This window comes from Hyla sarda, unplaced genomic scaffold (assembly GCF_029499605.1).
Source record: "Hyla sarda isolate aHylSar1 unplaced genomic scaffold, aHylSar1.hap1 scaffold_2337, whole genome shotgun sequence".
NCBI lineage: Eukaryota > Metazoa > Chordata > Amphibia > Anura > Hylidae > Hyla > Hyla sarda.
The window spans coordinates 41,192-43,559 of record NW_026609019.1 but is presented as its reverse complement, the minus strand read 5'-3'; the positions used below and the strand labels follow the sequence as shown (position 1 = coordinate 43,559).

The 2,368-nt window shown below is 45.8% G+C and overlaps 1 non-coding gene across 1 annotated transcript; it reads left to right on the top strand.

Moving 5' to 3' along the window:
* The first annotated feature begins 1,204 nt into the window (after nucleotides 1-1,204).
* On the top strand, nucleotides 1,205-1,395 carry LOC130322458 (U2 spliceosomal RNA). Its single transcript, XR_008867966.1, has one exon. It is a non-coding gene; the product is annotated as a U2 spliceosomal RNA (small nuclear RNA).
* The last annotated feature ends 973 nt before the right edge of the window (nucleotides 1,396-2,368 follow it).

The window sequence follows — 2,368 nt, the reverse complement described above, 5'->3', positions numbered from 1 at the left end:
TCACACATATTTGGCCTGCAACTTTCTGTGCGACAAATTCAGACAGGAAAAATCAGTATAAATCCTTAGAAAATTATCCCCCAGTGTCTCCATCTGCTGGCGGTATTGAATAAGCATTGCTGCACTGATGGGGTATGCATTAGACGAAAAAAAAGAAGAAAAAGAAGAATAATACGCCCAGAAAAGAGGCGAAAAGGAGAAAAACGTAAAAAAACGTGAAAAAAAAGTAAGAGGAAGAGAAGGGAAAAAAAGGTGGAAATGGGTTTAAAAGTGATTTCGGCGGAGAATATATATATATATATATATATATATATATATATATATATATATACGCGCACACACACACATATATATAAACGTATTCTCCGTTGAGATATTGCAGCCGCTGCTGTGTCCAGGCCCAGGAGCCTTAGCACTGTGCTGTGATGTCACTCAATACCACTGACATCACTAGGTGTAAACAACATCTCTCCTTTGCTGTGTATGTGACTATGGAGCTGTTTGGTGATGTCGTCTATTATGGCCTTCATAGAAGCAACAGGAGATTGTTGCATCCATCTAGAACCCTCAGAACTACAGTGCTATGATGTCACTCACTTCCACAGGCCTTGCAGAGTGTAAACAACAACAACCCAGCTTTGTTGTGTATGTAACCATAGGGATTTGTGATGTCACCTAGAACCTTCACAGCAGCGACAGCTTTATGAGGAGCATCAGCACTGCTCTGCCTGAGCAGAACCATCACCGCCATAGGTTGTCAAATAACCCGGATTTAACCCACACAGGTAAGTCCAATGGGGTGCAGGCATGTCCTCTATGCTTACAGCTTCCCGTGGGTGTTGGTTTGATACCGTTTGGGGACAGCCAAGGAGGCATCTGCAGGCAACAAAGGTAGGTGTGTGCTTGTGTGTGTGTTTCCTATGCAGATCCTAAGCCCAGTGTCACATGCAAGTAGGAGGAGTAAGAAGGGTTCCTGGCAAATCCGGGTTATGGATTGCATTTAAAAAGGCCCCGTGGGAGTGCAATGGGCCCCTGTCTTGCTGCTTAGCAATAATGGTATGGGTTTAGGTTCTGCTGTGTGTACTGGTGGTTGACTGCCCCCCAGCCCAGAGTGTGCATGGAAAATTGTCTGGCAGCCTCCCTGACAGCAAGCAGTGATAGTGCCCATGAAGGGGACCTTGTTGGGCCCGCCCCTTTCACGGTTATCGCTTCTCGGCCTTTTGGCTAAGATCAAGTGTAGTATCTGTTCTTATCAGTTTAATATCTGATACGTCCCCTATCTGGGGACCATATATTAAATGGATTTTTGAGAACGGGGGCCGATTTCGAAGCTTGCTTCCGTCGCCCTATGCATTGACCCGATATGGCAGTATCTTCGGGTACAGTGCACCACCCCCTTACAGGGTTAAAAAGAAAGATTCCTACTTTCATTGCTACCTGCTTGTTGGCTAGCCAGCTAGCCAGCCCTGTGGGCCTTGCTGCTGCAGCCAAAAAACAAAAGGTGGTGCTGCTGCTGCTGCTTCTGCTGCTTCTGCTTGTGTCTGGCCGCTGTTGGAGCGTCCAGGCACAGGACTTCTGCTGCTGCTGACTAAATGGCCTCCTTAATTGGATCATTTGAGTAGCCAGCACACCTGTGCAGGTAGGGCATGACATGATAGGCAGCTGCCTTGATAGCGGGTGGGTGCTGAATGTTCCTAATTGACAAAATAAGATTAATGCTTATGAAGAAATATAAAATCTCATCCCTTCCCCAATATCGCGCCACACCCCTACCCCTTAATTCCCTGGTTGAACTTGATGGACATATGTCTTTTTTCGACCGTACTAACTATGTAACTATGTAACATAACATGGGGGGGGGGGGGGGGGGTCTCCTGGCTGTTCACACAGGTGTGTCATTGCTGTACATTGACCATGCATTGCTTCTGTGGTATTGCAAAGGCAAAGACAAATGCTTCCAGCCATCCATTGCACTAATGGATTGGTCATCAGCTGGCTGTCTATGTCCCGCATCAATATAGACCAAAGTACAGAGGGTTAGGCTATGCTATTGTGCACCTACCTGATGCATCAGAAGGTGCGAGGCCCTTGCTAAATTCTGTGCACAGACTTTGAGATCTATACTTTAGACTGTATCTAAACCTGCTCCAACATGGACTGACATTCTGGCCTACTTTCAGCCGATGCGACTTGTCTGTCGCTGAACAGTCGCTTTTTATGTATTCAGCACCTATGTATAATGTTGTAAAAATGCTCTAGAAGCTAAAGTCGCAGAAATGTCACACATATTTGGCCTGCAACTTTCTGTGCGACAAATTCAGACAGGAAAAATCAGTATAAATCCTTAGAAAATTATCCCCCAGTGTCT